The sequence below is a fragment of the Panthera pardus genome, unplaced genomic scaffold, assembly GCF_024362965.1.
Source record: "Panthera pardus isolate Hobbes unplaced genomic scaffold, ASM2436296v1 HiC_scaffold_25, whole genome shotgun sequence".
Classification (NCBI taxonomy): Eukaryota; Metazoa; Chordata; class Mammalia; order Carnivora; family Felidae; genus Panthera; species Panthera pardus.
In genome coordinates, this window is record NW_026526821.1 from 30,792,332 (window position 1) to 30,809,404 (window position 17,073).

At 46.9% G+C, this 17,073-nt stretch overlaps 1 long non-coding RNA gene across 1 annotated transcript in view; it reads left to right on the forward strand.

Moving 5' to 3' along the window:
• The first annotated feature begins 9,298 nt into the window (after positions 1-9,298).
• Positions 9,299-17,073, forward strand: part of LOC109274749 (uncharacterized) — a 78,084-nt gene continuing 70,309 nt past the window's right edge. Inside the window, exon 1 of the long non-coding RNA XR_008417768.1 lies at positions 9,299-9,345. This is a non-coding gene — a long non-coding RNA (uncharacterized LOC109274749). The remainder of the gene's footprint in view (positions 9,346-17,073) is intronic.

A 17,073-nucleotide genomic window follows, 5' to 3' on the forward strand; every position in this document is an offset into this window, starting at 1 on the left:
CCTTTCCGCGCCTCTGCCGAACCTCCTCCCCTTTGCCCCTCCGCCGCGTCCCCTTTCCTCCCGCCCTTTCCCCCTGACTCTCGGTCACTCGCTGGTGCCCTTGGGCGCGCGGAGCGGAGACGGCGCGGTTCCCGGGTCCCCGGGCTCTCGGGCTCCCGGCTCTGGCCGCCAGAGAGCAGCAAGCGCCCGGGATCTGCGGACTGCGGACTGGACCGCGCAATACCGCGGCGGGTCGCCTCCTGGGATTGCCTGGATGGATCTGCCGCACCTCCTTACTCCTTTCAAGCCGCCGACCGGGCGAGGGTCTCAAACACCTCCGTCCAGTGCCGTGGAGTGGAGAGAGACCGGGAGGGATCAGATGCCAGTGTGGCCTGTGATGGGAAAAGGAACAAAAGACTATATGGTTAAGGCCCTCGGACCCTGCCCACCACACATCGGTTCGCATATACCAACTTCTGCCTTGTTACTTTGCTTCCTATCAGAAGTTGTAATAAAACTTCTTTGCTACACTAAATAAGTGGCCTTCTTCTGGGGAGGGAGGGTTTTAAGTGCAGGAGGGTGGGAAAGGGCACTTGGCCCGATGGTTAAAGAGTGGGCGTGGGAGGGGTGGGTGGGCAGACTGTCTGACTCCAAATCTGGGCTGTGTCCCATATGAGCTCTTTGACTTCTTTGTGTCTCAGTTCTTCATCTGTAAAATGAGGATAAGAGAAGTTAGTGTCTATTTAATGATGTGAACACTGGATAAGTTAATATGCATTGAAGCCTGAGAAGGGTGCCTGGGTTTGTTGGCTGAGTGAGGCTTGGCAGGGCAAGATTTGGACAGGGAGGGCTGAGGGCGGAGGGGTTGTGGAGCTGGTATGAACCGGAGACACAGGTGGAGGGTTGGGTTTGAGGAGCCTCTTGCTAACTAGCAGGACTGGGTAGGGAGGGACAAAAAGGGATCATTCCTTTGATTGACATTAAGATACTAAGTAGGGTAGGTAGGGATCATGCTGGACACTCTGGGTGGCAGGGAGAAGGGAATTGCAGGGCAGAGGTAAGCGTGTAGGTGCAGGATGGGGAAGGCTTGAGCTGTTCCAGGGAGATGAGGGTGTATTTGGAGAGCTGTCTGGGAAGAGGTGGAGAACTCACGGCTTTGGTGCCCCGCTAGTTGTGGATGACACAGGGCAGGATGTTTGAGAGTCCTAGATGAGCAAGTGCTTTGGAGAAACAGCAGAAAATGGGAGACATGTTGAGATATGGGTAACACCCTCTCATACCGACCTCCCCAGCCCAGGAAGCCAAAGCTGTTAGAGTCTGAGCTTAGAAACAGCTTTTCCAAGGCCCTCAGTTTTCCCATTGCATCGTCCACCTTTTTCTTGGGTCTTTGAGAAGTTACTGTAGGGAGTTGGAATGAAAGCAAGGCGAGCCCTGGTGGCCCTTGGGTTCTCTGCGATCCAGTGGCAAACGCTTCTATTTAAGATGGACAACTTAGCAGCTGCGTTTATCTCCCCTCCCTTATGAGACCCCCTTTAGAGCGAGTGTAAAGAAAAAGGAGAAGTTCATCCTACAACTGAGAAGTTAACTCCTGCACTGGTTAACCTGGACTTCAGCCCCTACGAAAGGTCATGAGGGATTTGAGGAGATCTGGACCTCCTCCTCCCTCATGAAGATGCTGCAGGCAGTTGTCACTTTCAGAGTCAGAATGCTGAATGGGAGAGAATGCTGATGGAGAAGGTGTTCCTGATAGGTATCCTGTTTACGGGGACCAGCAGCCCCCAGTTCCCTCCCACCCCACCAGCCTTTATCCGTTCATTCAACACAAGGTAATGACGGTTGCTTTAAACCAGTGACTGTTGCTGGCAGTGGGGATATGATGTTGAGTAAAGCAAAGTCCCTGCCATTCTGGGGCTCACATTCAAATAGCAGAAAGCGTTCCTAAGAGTTAGGAGGAGGAGAAGTTTTCTCTGGTTTGATATCTGAGTCCGGGAGACTCTCTCCGATTAAATCTTCAAAGAAGATCTAAATCCAGAGGAACTCTTTTCCACTACTCCCCCCCCCCCCCCCCCCCCCCCCCCCCCCCCCGTATAGCAGTGGAATCTGAAAGGGTGCAAACTCATACATATCATTGGGAGACCCGGTTAAAGCTGCCACTTCCCGGTATCAGTCCCTGTGAAGAACACGGACATCCAGTCTATTCTTCAGCTGCAAACGGATCTCTAGTCCTAGCCTAACTTTTAAGCTTACCAGCGCTTGACTGTACCCCTGACTACCACCGGACCTATAATCCTGACTGACCCATGATCTCAGCCTTCCTGATCTCCCTAATTGTGCCATTCGCCCCAGATACATACTGTGGTCAGCAGGGGCGATGGGTGAAGGGGGGGAGGCCTCAAGGCTACCTCCCCTCACCCTCAACTTAGCAGAGCTCGGAGCTCAGGACTGGCACCTCCTGGTGGTCGTGGGTCAGGGAGAATCCGGGGAAAGGACGTTGTCTGCCGGAAGGAGATACTTTGTAATCTGTCCTTCTAGCCCCATCCCTTGAGCCTGCAGGGAACTTGAGGCCAGTTATGATTTTTTTTAAAAAGTTTATTTGTGGGGGAGGGGCATTTGTGGGGGAGGGGCAGAGAGAGAGGGAGAGAGAGAATCCCAAGCAGGCTCCGTGCTTTCTGCATACAGCCCGATGCAGGGCTCAGTCCCTTGAACTATGAGATCATGACCCGAGCAGAACTCAGGAATGGGACGCTCAACTGACTGAGCCACCCACGCGCCCTGAGGCCAGTTATGATTTGATTATTTATGCTAATTTTTGCTTAAAATGAGGGGAGTTGGAAGTTAGTGGCTGTATCTCCCGTCACAGTGGAAATGGTAGAGGCTGGGAACGGGAGCCAAGAGAACGATACCCCACTCAGAGCCTGGCAAGCAGCCCACGGCTCTGCAGACCCTTGGAGTTGGTGTTTGCTTTGCAGCTGTGTTTGCTTCTGCTCCTAAGAGATATTCTCTCTTTCTTTTTCTTTCTTTCTTTCTTTTTAATTTTTATTTATTTATTTTTAAATTTTCCTTAGGAGAGGAAATAAGCTGAGAAGCAGGATACCGTACAGAGTTGGAAGACCCACTGGGGTGGAAAACTTTCCGAGTGGGGCAGAGATTAGTTGTGGTAGGTTAAAAGCTGTTATAAACAACCCCCGAGTGTGCGTGGCTTAGTGCAACGAAACTTTAATTCTCGCTTACTCAACATCCAGTGTGAATGTACCTGGTCGGCAGCTGTCAGGGACAGATCTCTATGAGGCGACTCAGGAATCCAGGCTCCTTCCAATGCGTGGCTCCACTCTTTCCCAGAGCCTGGAAATTCTCCAGGATCCTGGAGACCTTTTCTAAACTGTCAACGACCAGCTGCCCAAAGAACAGAGGGGACTGCGGCAGATTATGCAGACATTTTAGGAGCCACACACAACACTTCTGTCCAAGCCCATGCCCCCACTTAGATGCAAGGGGGAAATGTGGTTCAGCCAACTGCCCAGGGAAAAGGGAATGAATCTGATGACCATCCAGTCTGTCTGTGCTGCAGGACAGCAAGAGTCCCAGGAAGAATTGATTTGGGCATTAGTTAGGCAATGCCTCGTGGATGGATTGTGAGAAGAGTAAGTAGATTGGCTGCTCTGAACCCCAGTTAACACTCCATCCAGGCCCAGTGGATGCTTTTCATGTGGCTCTTCCTTTCTGACCAATCCTACCATGCACATGGCCAGCACAGCCTGCTACAAAAAGGTGAGTTGGGATACCATTTGGGAATGAACTGGCGATGGTGAGAATTCCAACTCACTCAGCTCTGGGAATGCACAAGGGGAATCAAAGTGAGCAGTGGAGACTCAGCTAGCATTGCTTTAACCTTCATGGAGAGTTGGCGATCCCTTTAGAGTAGAATCCACCCGCTGCCAATGGGGAATCACCTTCCTTTATCAGTGCCGAAAAGTCTACCTTATAATTTGGATCTCCTAACTCCAACAACCAGTGTTTCTGACTACATCACATTTTCTTTGTACCTGCTGGTAGAGGTGATATACAAAGTTACTATCTCATCCAGCCCCTGAGATCAGATTACCCATTGTGTGTAATGCCAGGAGAGGAGAAGACCGTCCATAAGAATCTTCTGTGGTAAACGAAAAGAAAGATGAGAAAGTTCCAGGGATAAACTTTGCTAACCTGACCAATTCTCTGACCCTCAAACAGAGCAGCAAATGCTAACGAGGGAGATTTCCTAACACAGAATTGAAATAGGCCGGTCAACTGAGAGGAAGTGGCCTATAATCAACTGGAGAGGCCAGGAAGGGTTGCATGACTCCAATCCCAATTAGGGAGGCTGAGACAGCTCCTGCTGGGATGTCAACCTTCCAGCGCACAAATACGATGGCCCAAAGCCATTTTCCATTTCCTTTCTCCTGGGCCAAGATTTGCGGGAGAAGACAGTGAAAAAAGGAGGATTTCCCTTGATAATGATTCCCTGGAGGATAGAGGGATGGAGGAAGCAAAAAAAATCCCAAGTATCCCAGGAAGAAAATTAGGAAGTGAGACTGGCCTTCCCCACTTTAGTGTTCTTCATGCCTTATCCCTTGGGCTCCTACCAAATTCCCCCTTCTTCTCTCTTCTGTAGGTTAGTCACTGATTCTTTTTTTTTTTTTTAATTTTTAAAAAATGTTTTTATTTATTTTTGAGGCAGAGAGAGACAGAGCATGAGCAGGGGAGGGGCAGAGAGAGAGGGAGACACAGAATCCGAAGCAGGCTCCAGGCTCTGAGCTGTCAGCATAGAGCCTGACGTGGGGCTCGAACTCACAGACTGTGAGATCATGACCTGCGCTGAAGTCGGACGCCCAACCGACTGAGCCACCCAGGTGCCCCCGTCACTTATTCTTTGATCCCCCATTTCCCCCATGAATGTAAAATGGTGATAATAACTGTCCCACGTGGGGATTAAGTATCTGCAAAAATCCCACTCACCTCCTTTGGGTCTCCATTGTCTTTGATTTATTCCTCTCTAGTACTTTGTAATTTCACTGTTTCCCTGTGGTATCTGGAGACAGTGGCCTTCTTGGGATTTCCAGTGACTGACATAATTGTCTTTTTGTGCCCAGCAGCTAGTGCAGGCCTGGGCTCTTGAAGTTGCTCAGGGAGTTTGTTCAGTCGGTGGAGGAACATGTGAATCAACAAATGAAGAAACCGGTGAGTGAGTCAAAGCATGAAGGACTGCACACCTCTGAGTGTTGTCGAGGGTTAGAGCATATGTCTCTGTCCCTGATTGCCAGCCTTTTGCAAGAGGTAACTAGGGAGGACTTCCTACATTCCAGGGAGCCTGGTCTGTCTAGGGCAGGAGCGGGCACCTTCGTTCTAGGAGGAGTGCTTCTGGGAGGCACCAGTAGGAGCTGGACTGCAGTGGTACATGTCCCTGCTCCCAAAAGGGAATCAAAAGGGCCCAGGGTTGGAACGCGTCTGACATGTTCCTGTAGTTTTTGGCTTGAGCTGTCGTCTAGGGCCTCAGGCCTTTGAAGGAAGGTGGTCACTGGACCCTGCAGGGCCCAGCGAGTGCTCTGATCTGGGCAGAAGGCTGCTCTGGGTCTGCACATACGTAGCAGAGGAACACTGATGACTCATTCAGCTAATATCCATTTGAGATCATCTGGTTCTACCAACTGGCCACCTTGAGAGTGCCAGAGATTATGTGAGTAAAGGTTACGAAGAGATTGTTTTTTTGGTCTCCATTCTTCCTTTTGAAAATCAGAAGCTAAGTGTTGGTGTTTTAGAAGGGCCTCTCTGAATCCCTCCAGAGACCTATTCTTTGGTGGTTTAGTTAGCTTCATAACCTTGTGTAGTGGATTGACTGGTGGCTCCCCAAAAGATGTGTCCACCTCCTAATCCCCGGAACCTGTGAATGTTACGTTCTTTAGAAAAAGAGTCTGTGCAGATGCAACTCAGTTAAGGATCCTGAGATGAGGAGATCGTCCCAGATTATCCAAGTAGACTCTATACCCAATGATAAGTATCTTGGTACGAGTGAGCCACAGGGAGATGAGACACAGATACACAGAGGAGGAAGCAACGTGAAGACAGAGACAAGAGAACAGAGACCAGGAGCCAAGGGAGGCCAGAGATTGCCAGCTGCCAGCAGAAGCAGGGAGAGGCGAGGAATGGATCCCCCGCAGGAGCCTTTGGTGGGAGTGTGGCCCTGCCACCATCTTGAATTTTGGACTTCCACTGTCAGAACTGTGAGAGAATAAATTCCTGTTGTCTCAAGCCACTGGTTTGTTTCCTTTGTAACAGTAGCCACAGGAAACAAATACACCTTGGTTGAGATTGGCACCTAGCTGCCAAAGCATTTCCTTTCGAGAGTCACAAATGGTGTCCAGGGCTTTTTTGGGTGTATGCATCAAATCTAAAGGAGAAGGTAAAGGCATACCCAGAACAGACCCGACTTGATTATGAGCAGAAAAGTCCTCTGGAACCTGAAGAAAGAGTCCCTCTGGTATACACTTCGTGTCACAATTCTGTTGGCCAAATATATCTTTTTCTATTAAATTGGCAGGGGCCTCACACAGAGCAGGAAGGAAAGTTTTTCAGTCAAGGCCTGAGGGTTATCGTTACGGGCTGGAGGACAGGGAAATTCCGTGAGCTATTTGAAATATCTGCCACCTGGGTGGTATGTTTACTCCGAGGAAGAAGTTGAACAAAAAAGGTTTATTGTATAAACCGTAGCACTTATGTCTACCAAGAATTGTTAACGGTGACCATCGCTATGTGCAGTCATTTACATTGGATGTTTATGGATAAGGCAGGATTTTGAGTGTTTTTTTCCTTCTCTGGAGCACCCTCATTGGCCTAAATGGAGGGACTTTTCTTTTGTAAAATGGAATGATCTTTTACCAGTGTGCCTTTTGCTTATAATACCTACACGTATCCTTGTAATATATATATATATATATATAAAATATATATATATATATATACTATATATATATATATATATATTTTAAAGGAATTGATTGCCTCAGTTGTGCATTAGGAAGACCAAAATCTGTAGTGCCAGCTATAAATTCAGGTGAGAGATGAATGAAATAGCAGTCCTGAGTCTGAAATCTGTAGGGCAAGCCAGTGGGCTGGAGACTCAGGTAGGGTTTTAATTCTTTTTCTTACTGTTTATTTACTCTTGAAGGAGAGAGATAGAATCTGAATGGGGGAGGGGCAGAGAGAGAGGGAGACACAGAATCCAAAGCAGGCTCCAGGCTCTGAGCTGTCAGCACAGAGCCCGATGTGGGACTCGATCTCACGATCTGTGAGATCATGACCTGAGTGAAGGTGGTTGCCTAACCGACTGAGCCACCCAGGTGCCCCAGGTAGGGTTTTGATGTTAGTCTTGAGGCATAATTTCTTCTTCTGTGGGAAACCTCAGTTTGTGCTCTTAAGGCCTTCAGCTGATTGGATGAAACCCACCCACGTTATTGAGGGTAATCTCCTTTATTTAAAGTCAACTGACTGTAGACGTTTATCACATCTACAAAATACCTTCACGAACATGTTTAGGTCGGTGTTTGAAACACAAACAGCAATGCAAACAACAGGGCACCATAGCCTAGCTTTTCTTCTTTTGCATGATTAGAATTGTGGCCCGACACATTTTTTTTTTTTTAATTTTAGAGAGAGAGCAAGAGTGCACAAGCAGAGGAGAGGGGCAGAGGGAGAGGGAGAGAGAATTCCAAGCAGACTCCACACTCAATGTGGAGCCTGATGCGGGGCTCCATCCCACGACCCTGGGATTATGATCTGAGCCAAAAACGAGAGTCAGACGCTCAACTTCCTGAGCCACCCAGGCACCCGGCCCAACAGACTTTTATTAGAGAAGTTTCAGGTATGGATTTTGGGGATCTCGCTCTACTTTTTGGGCCTGTTTTTGACCGTGGGGTTTACCGTGGTAAGAGAGATCCGGTCAGTTTCATTAACTTCTGTCATCCGGGATTCAGCAGTGAGGTTCGGAGCAATGTGTGTGAAATTGATAATAGCTCAGGTAACCCTGGTCACATTCTTCAATTCCCAGAAGAATGCTGCATTCCTCTATGAATAGTTGCTGGTCTTCTCTGGATTTAGGGAAATCCTTCGTTGTAGTCAGTCATTCAGTTCTGGTCCAAGGTTTAAATTCTACAGTTGTCTGGATACCTGGCCTGTGGTAGGCATGAGCCTTTAGCAGTGACTGGCATTTAAGGGTCTTTGGAGTTGTTGGGGAAAGGGTAGGGGGTGGCAGGGAGGAGGAGGGAGGAGTCACTGGCGGTGTGGAGGGGGAGCAGTGGAAGGGTGGGAGGGGCAGAGGCAGGGGCTGCATCTAGGGAAGTAACCGGAGGGCAAGGAGGGGGAAGATAAAGGCAGAGGCTTGTTTGCTGTTACTTAAGTTTTCAAATTATTCATTAGCTTTGGCTAAAGAATCTTCCAGTGAAGCAATGTTTAAGTCAGAATTTCCTTTGGGGACCTCTGTACGCTGATCGAAATAATCCTCTTCCCTTTGTTTTCTAAAGTTCTCTCACATGAACAATTGTGTGCAAGTCATGTGTTCCCCAGAGTGGCCACTGAGGGTCCAAATGATCCGTGGTGAAGTCAGGCCATTTAGAAAGACAGGTACGAGAATTTGGATTCTAACATCCAAATTCGAGGCAGGGGTTTTCCTGGAGGAGGAAAGGACTTGGATGACCCCATGAGAGCTGGCAGTAGGTGGTAGAGACGTCATGCTTTGGCCCCTTGTGTCTTAGGACCTCCTGTACTGACAGTTGACTGTCTCTAAATACAGACCTGACAATTTGTGCTCTTTCGGAAAAACCGGAGAGAAGACCGTCTAGACAAGGTATTGAGATGGAAGAGGAACCTTATGTAGCTTTGTTGGTGACCCACAGCACTTTGAACGGATTCCTAGTGCGGTGAGAACTACAAACTCAATGCTCTGTGAGGCTCGCTTGATCTACAGGTCTACAGGGGGCCTCTGCTTGTGTTCTGGCCTGTGATTCTCCTTCCTGTGACCAAGAATTTTAACAGAACAGCATAAAATGGAAGCACAAAAGACAGCCAAAGAGGTGAAGAGGGATGGCCCAATTCTACCAAGAATGCAGACAAAGGAGACACCACCAAAAAACCTGGGCCCTGAGCTGCTAATAAGTAGCTAAGGACTCACTGTAAAGAGAGGGGAGTTCAGACCGGAGTGCTGACTCACCACACTGGTGTGGATTTGAAGTCACGAGTACGTTGTCAGCATATAACGCACCTGGCCAAAGGCTGGGGGCTGCAGTGTCTTGTTGGGACCATCCAGGAAAACTGTGGACAGAAAGGAAGACCACCTAGGTGAGAACAAACAGAACTGTTTATTCAGAGTCTGTCATAGCAAGGGAGTCAGCCACCATTATTTGCATTTGTCAGGGACTTCAAGGCAGGCAGGGAGCGGGAAAGTGTTACAGCAAACATAGAAAGGAAGGCTTCAGGCACGCATGCAGTGACTGGAGGGTTGTTGGGGACCCTGGAAGGAGCCTGGCTAGAAGAGGGGCATCTTATGTGACTGCTTGGGAAGCATATTCGCCTTTGCCTGGTTGGTCCTGGGTTGGACGTGGGTACATGAAATAAAGAGGCTGGAAGTCACTGAACAATTTCTGACCATTCTACGCTGGTTGCTGTGGGCATTTGACTTCCTGGGCTGGTTGCTAGAGATTGTGGGGAAGGGGTCTATTGTCCAATATGGTCTGGTCATTGTCCACTTGTATATTCAGTTTCTCAGGAGGCATTGGTGTCTTGCCCCAGAAAGTTCACAGTATGGATAAGGAAATAAGATGTACACTGAAGGGCAAGACTGTGTGTACCTGGAATCAAGGGGTCCATCTGAGGCCAGGCTGAGGGGTCAAGTTGTGGGCAGGGTGAGGGTCAGGTTGTGCACAGAGTGAGGGTTAGGCTGTACTCAGGTGAGGGGTTGGGCTGTGGGCAAGTGGCTGGTCAGAGTAGGCCACCGGGGGTTGGCCAATGGCTTCCTTCCGGGGGCAGGTTACTGGTGTAGGGCTGACCCAGGGGTGCTGGCCTTTTCTCTGACCAGCGCTGATTTAAGCTCTTCCTACTTTCTAAACATCTCCTTCGGCATTAAGAGACCTTCCCCGGCTGCACCTGGTACATTTAGGGGGAGTACTTTTAGATATACTCTAAGGTTAGGGAGGAATGGTATGGTTTTGATAATAGGGGCCAGGGCAAAATTACAGCCTGCAGTCTGTCCCTGCTTTGTGGGAAAAGCATCATCACACCTGCACACAAAGATGCTTTGACAGTCACATCCTCTGACAAGCCAGAACTGCCCCTGTGCCATTGTGTTAAGAATCAAGATGCTGTGATGCCACCGATTTCCCAGGTTGGTAGGGGTAAGGAGATGGTGGGAAATTACAGGGGCTTTGTTCCTTTCATTGTGCTATTAAATGCATTTAATACATTCAACCTTCCCCTTGAAAGGTTGACTCTAGGAGTAACTGTAATTCATCATCTCCCAGTATTGCTAGTCTAGGGTGACTAGATGGGGGGCAAGATTCTGCCAACACACCTCACCTACTGTCTTGCCACAGCGCCTGAAAGGCCATGTCCTTGCTCCCCTCTTGGGTTGAGCATTGCCTTCGGTTTCTTTATTCACTCATTTGCAAACACTTCTTACAAGTGTTACACATCGAACACTTTACTGGGCATGGTGGTAAAATGTTGAGTGAGCTACAGCATTGGCTCCCATGGATGCTATAGTCTATCCTGGGAGACAGGTGATAAGACCCAAAAGTGCAATGAGTCTAGTGCAATGAGAAACATGCACAGGGCACTGGGACAGGACCACGCAGGGCGCCGGGCAATGTAGGTGGAGCGGTGAGGTCAGGCATCTCTGAGGGGATGCCATTTCAACTGAGATGGGATTTTTAGAAATATGAAGTTCGCGAAGAACAGACAAATGCACCTCAGGCAGAAGAAAAGCCTGTAGAAGATTCTCAGGCCAGGGCAATTTGGGCATTTCTGCCACCAAATGTAGGCTGGTGAGCTTAGAGCATAGAGAATGAGGATGGAGTGCGTGAGTTACATTAGAGAGGAAGTGGGCGCCATAGAGAGGAAGTGGGCGCCATAGTTAGAGAGGAAGTGCAGAGAGATGCAGAAAGGTGTCTACGTTTGATTCCAGTGGAATATTTGAATCGGAATATTTTCAAGTAAATTTTTTATGAAAGCGTAACGTATGGAGACAGCAATGCACAAATCACAGGTAAATAACTTGCCGAGTTGTTATAAGGTAAACACACCTGTGTAACCATCACCCAGATGAAGAAACAGTATGTTACCCCACTCCGGTCCCATGGGAGACTGCCAGTGGGCATCTGGACCTTCTCAACTGCCTAGTCCTTGTGTGGCCTCTCGTTCAGGAGCTCCTGCAGTATTGTCACTGTCCCTTAGGGTCCTCCCCTGGGCTGAGGACGTGGCTCATGATTGCCTCTTTTACTAGACTTGAGGCTGAACGAGGGCAGGAACATATCTGTTCTGTCCACCCTTGGGTCCCCACTCGGCTTGGGTCATTTGTCATGACTGGCCCACTGACCATCCAAGGCGGAAGCCACTCTTTTGACTCTGGGCTCATTAATCCACATGCTTCCTGGTTGCAAGAGTTTTCAACTGTCCAGCAAATACTGAAAGACTGAGTAAAATGCTGGTTTTCGTTTAAAAATTTTTTTTTAACGTTTTATTTATTTTTGAGACAGAGAGAGACAGAGCGTGAACGGGGGAGGGTCAGAGAGAGGGAGACACAGAATCTGAAACAGGCTCCAGGCTCCGAGCTGTTAGCACAGAGCCCGACGCAAGGCTCGAACTCACGGACCGCGAGATCATGACCCGAGCCGAAGTCGGTTGCCCAACCGACTGAGCCACCCAGGCGCCCCTGGTTTTCGTTTTAATTCCACGCAGCAACTTAAATGAGCTAGCAGGTGATGCCCCCCCTCAGTGCACCTGCCACTAGAGTATTAAGGCTGAGACTGAACGGGAGCAAGGGGTTATTGTGGTCCTTTTCCATTTCTTGAAAAGTGAAGTTGAAGTAGACAGGGGCCTATAATTACAGTTTCAAGAATTTTTTTTCAAGTGTGAAGAAGCTGGGTGAGCAGCATCTGGCCAAGAAACAACTCTCCCTTGTGTGGTCACGTCTTGGGTGCTCTTCTTTGCATAGTTTTATTATTTTCTAAAATTAAAACCTTATTGATACAGTTCAGGTACCATACAATTTACCCATTTAAAGAATACAATCCAGGGACGCCTGGGTGGCTTAGTGGGTTAAGCATCTGACTCTTGATTTTAGCTCAAGCCATGATCTCGTGGTTTGTGAGTTCAAGCCCAGTGTCTGTCTGTGTGCTGACAACCCAGAGTCTGCTTGGGATTCTCTCTCTCCCTCTCTCTGCCCCTCTCCTGCTCATTCTCTCTCTCTCTCTCAAAATAAATAAACTTAAAGAAAAAAAAAAGGAGGGGATACAGATATTGCTTAGATGTTTGTGAGAAACATGTGAAAATGAGAAGTATATATAAAGATAACTACTTATTGAATGAAAATATGTGTTCTCCAAACAGGTGGGGGTGAAGAACGGAATTAAGAAAGCATGTGTGATCTCGCAGAAGTCAGGGAAGGAGGAAAAAAAAATAAGCAAAGAGGAAGCAGGTAAATAGAAAACACAAAATAAAATGGTAGAAATAAGTCCAGTGTAATGGCAACCATCAGAAAAATATATAAATGATGGTCACTTAATAGTCATCTAAGCCATACACACAGAGATTTTCAGACTGAAGCAAAAGCAACAATTACATGAATGAAGTCTAGCTCTATGCTGTTTATGAGAAACACACATAAATCAAGGAGCACTAGACGGTGGGAACGAAAGGGTTAAAATCCAGGCAAATCTTTACAACAACAAAAAAGATGGTGTCTCGGTACTAATAGCAGACAAAACAGGACTTTATGAGGAAAGCAGTAAAAATGACAAGTGGGGGAGGGGTGTGCGCGTCTGGACGGTTCAGTCGGTTAAGCATCTGACTCTTGATCTTAATTCAGGTCTTGGTCTCAGGGTGGTGAGTTCAAGCCCCGTGTTGGGCTCCATGCTGAGTGGGAAGCCTGCTTGGGATTGTCTCTCTCTCTCTCTGCCCCTCCCCTGCTCGCACGTGCGCGCTCTGTCTCAAAATAAATAAACATTAAAAAAATAAAGAATACAATCCAATGGTTTTTACCAGGTTCATAGATGCGTGCACCATCACCAAATTCATTTTTAGAACAATCTCTTTACTCTCTCCACCAGAAAACCCCCTACTCATAGACAGTCACTCCCCATTCCCCCATACCCACCACCCCCTGTCCTAGGCAATCATTCATCTACTTTTTACCTCTATAGACTTTGCCTAGTCTGAGCATTTCGTTAAAACAGAATCATGTGATTGGCTTCTTTCACTTAGCATAGTATTTTACTTTAAAAAAAAATTTTTTTTTTAATGTTTATTTATTTTTGAGATAGAGCATGAACGGGGGAGGGTCAGAGAGAGAGGGAGACACAGAATCCGAAGCAGGCTCCAGGCTCCGAGCTGTCAGCACAGAGCCCAACGCGGGGCTCAAACTCACGGACTGTGAGATCATGACCTGAGCCGAAGTCGGACGCTTAAGTCGGATGCTTAACCGACTGAGCCACCCAGGCACCCCTAGCATAGTATTTTAAAGACTCATCTGTATTTCGGTAGGTTTCAGTACTTTATTCATTTTGTGGCTGAACAATTTCATTCCACTTAAACTCGCTGATTTTGAAGTCTTTTCCGATAAGTTCATCATCTAGGTTTCCTCAGGGGCAGTTGCTACTGATTGCCTTTTTTTCATGTGTGTGGGTCCAACTTTCTTGCTTCTGTGCACCTGTCATAGTTTTTTGTTGTTGTTGAAAGAGCTCCATTTAAAATAACACAATGTAGCAGGCCTGGAAATTGATTTCTACCCCCCTCCCCAGTGTTGGTTTTGGTTGCTGTTTGTTGCAGATGTTGTTTGTTTAATGACTTTTCTGAACGAATTCGGTAAAGTCTGTATTCTTTGTCAAGTGTGGCCACTGAAGTCCCTGTGTGGTTAGGTTAGTGGTCGGCTAACGATTGGACAGAGTGTTTTAAATGCCTGGAAACAATGAGTCTTTGCCAAGGGGCTCTGGGTACGTGTTGAACCAGACCACTTAAACCCCATCCTTAAGCCTTCACCTGTGTGTGTAGATCTTAGAGTCACTCAGAGACGAGAGCTCAGGGCTTTCTCCGGCCTTTCCTGAGCCTGCGCACAGCCTATACATGTACGTGATGTTCCAGATCCCCAGGAATGTGTATGAGAATTTCAAAGCACCTACGGATATCTCATTCCCAGCTCTTCCTTTTAAACCTTTTGGTTAGCCTGATGTTTGCTCCACCCTAGGTAGTGTGAAGTTACCATTTGCGTGTAATTTTCAATGTCCCCGCAGGGGAAAAAAGCTTTTTACCCTTTTTCACTGGGAAAGCGGGGGAGTCAGGTCAATTACAGATAACCTTGTAAGTGGGATCTTCCAAGAATTAACCAGACAGGTTAAAAAATGATCCTTCTTTAGGGCTGTGGCTTTGAAAGGGCTTCAACCCTCTTTTGTTCCTTCTTGGCGGAGTGACAGGCTGCGAATTTTCACTGCAGGTGGGGGGGGGGGGGAGTGTGTCTCTTGTTTTTTAAGACTACTTTGGAGCTGGAGAGTGGGACAAGGGATGAGGGCAAGTTGCAATGCCACAAAGCTCACTGTTGGTTTTTTTTTTTTTTTAATGTTTATTTTTTTTTTGAGAGCCAGAGAAAGGCAGAAACGGGGGGGGGGGGGGGGGACGGAGGATCTGAAGCGGCTGGTGCTGATAGCAGGGAGCCAGACGCAGGGCTCCAACTCACGAACCGTGAGATCATGACCTGAGCAAAGTCCGATGCCTAACCGACCGAGCCACCCTGGCACCCCGGCTCACTGTTGTTAATGAGATTCAGCTAGATTTAATAAATGCTCTGTCAGTAATAAACTCAGGTTAATTGGCAGAGTTCTGAGAAAGTTGGTTCTGATGATTTTTTATTTTATAGAGGAGAGAATTTTCCGAGATCCTCACTCTGCCATTTTTGCTGGTGTCACCTCCCTGTGATCTTGTGAACCATGTTCATCTAGGCATTTTTAGATTTTATTCTTCTGTGTTTCTCTAGCAAGTGTACTTTACATATAGATTTCCTCTCACGTCACATTAGGGATTCTGTAATATCCAGTTGTCACGCTCTTCGCATGTTAAGAATGAACTGTTGGCTCAGGAGCTGTCAGCCTGGTCTCTCTGTTACAAAGTTTCCCCACAAACTTTGCTTCAAGATTTGTGTCCTGGTATGTTGCCTAGATTCGTTATTTCTTCTGGGGATGTGAAACCGTTTTCTAAATCTGTCATTCCTTCTGCATTTATTAGCTGTGATTCCTCTATGAAGAAGAACTTTCATCAATTATTTGGTTATTCTGAAATACAGTTTACAAGAAAACAATGTTTAGGTATGTTCCTTCTATCCCGACTTTCTCGAGGGTTTTTATGAAAACAGTGTGGAGGTTCCTCAAAAAATTAAAAATAGACCTACCCTATGACCCAGCAATAGCACTGCTAGGAATTTATCCAAGGGATACAGGAGTACTGATGCATAGGGGCACTTGTACCCCAATGTTTATAGCAGCACTCTCAACAATAGCCAAATTATGGAAAGAGCCTAAATGTCCAGCAACTGATGAATGGATAAAGAAATTGTGGTTTATATACACAATGGACTACTACGTGGCAATGAGAAATAATGAAATCTGGCCTTTTGTAGCAACGTGGATGGAACTGGAGAGTGTTATGCTAAGTGAAATAAGTCATACAGAGAAGGACAGATTCCATATATTTTCACTCCTGTGTCGATCCTGAGAAACTTAACAGAAGACCATGGGGGAGGGGAAGAAAAAAAAATGGTTAGAGAGGGAGGGAGCCAAAACATAAGAGACTCCTAAAAACTGAGAACAAACTGAGGGTTGATGGGGGTGGGAGGGAGGAGAGGGTGGGGGATGGGCATTGAGGAGGGCACCTGTTGGGATGAGCACTGGGTGTTGCATGGAAACCAATTTGACAATAAATTTCATAATAAAAAAAATTAAAAAAATTAAAAAAAACCAATGATAGAAACTTGATTCTCGTGCTTTCATTTCTTTATTGTGATAATATTTATAGATAACGTAAAAAAAATTTTTGAACATAACACAAAACTTACCATGTTAACCATTTTAAGTGTATAGTTCAGGAGTGTTAAGTGTGTTCACGTTGTTGTGAAATAGAGATCCAGAACTTTCTTTTATCTTGCGAATCTGAAATTCTATACCCATTAGGTAATAACTACTCATCCCCCCTTCCTGCCAGGCCCTGGTAAGCACCATTCTACTTTGTTTCTATGAATTGACTAGTTAACACACCTCATATGAGAGGAACTGTCTGTTATTTGTGTTTTTATGACTGTCACATTTCACTTAACACAATGGCCTTGATCATTTCGCTTAATACAATAGCTTCGAGGTTCACCCATGTTACAGCATGTGACAGGATTTCCTTCTTTTCACAAAAATTTTTTATTAACGTTTATTTATGTTTGAGAGATGGAGACAGAGAGCGAGTAGAGGAGGGGCAGAGAGAGAGGGAGTCACGGAATCCGAAGCAGGCTCCAGGCTCGGAGCTGTCAGCACAGAGCCCGACACGGGGCTCAAACTCACCAACCGTGAGATCATGACCTGAGCCGAAATCAGATGCTTAACTGACTGAGCCGCCCACGCTCCCCAGGACTTCCGTTTTTGAGGCTGAAGAATATTCCGCTGTATGTATACAGCACATTTTGTTTATCCACTCATCTGTTGATGGATCATTGGGTTGCTTCTGTCTCTTAGCTATAATGAATAGTTCTGCTATAAACACAGGTATTTGGTATTTGCACAAATATCTCTTCAGGATTCTGCTTTCAGTTCTTTTGGATTTATT